Here is a 605-nt window from a genome sequence, read left to right as displayed (position 1 = left end):
TATCGGGACGGCCTGTGGGACTATTTCGCAAGCCAGCTCTCGAACCTCCCTTTCTCTTGGCTGGAGTTTGTTTGGCTAAAGGCTGGAGTTTGTTTGGCTAAAGAGAAGGGGAACACCAGGCTGCCACCTGCAGAGGACGGAAACCGAGTTTAGCTATTTTAATAGAGCTTGGCATATACCTATTTCCAGACTGAGAGGAGAAGACAGTGCTGAGACTTTGCAGCAGTACATTGCCTTCCCCTTTCCGAACTCCAGCAGTCCGGGCACAGCCGCAGCACCAGCACAGCTCTGGGACACAGCACCCTTTTTAAAGGGAGCCTCTCGAAAGCCAAGAATGCCTGCTATGAAACAGTTATTTATATTGAGCTTTAGCACAGTCAGGTGACAAAGAACTGCAGCCTTGTATTTAAAAACCCTCCAACTGACGCTTTGCCTTGCACAGAAGCTCGGCGACAGCTTTCTACCCGACCATGGAAAACCTTCCGCACACGGAGGGGGCGACGGGCAGCCCCACCAGGGCGTGCCGTGCCCAGACACCCAGAGGAGTAGGCTCCTCTCGGCTCCAGCCGCGCACAGCCGTAACTGGGCCCAGCTCGGAGGGGACC

Source organism: Charadrius vociferus, unplaced genomic scaffold (assembly GCF_000708025.1).
Source record: "Charadrius vociferus isolate BGI_N301 unplaced genomic scaffold, ASM70802v2 scaffold472, whole genome shotgun sequence".
Taxonomy (NCBI): domain Eukaryota; kingdom Metazoa; phylum Chordata; class Aves; order Charadriiformes; family Charadriidae; genus Charadrius; species Charadrius vociferus.
The sequence above is the reverse complement of the archived record's forward strand: the minus strand, read 5'-3'. Positions refer to the sequence as shown.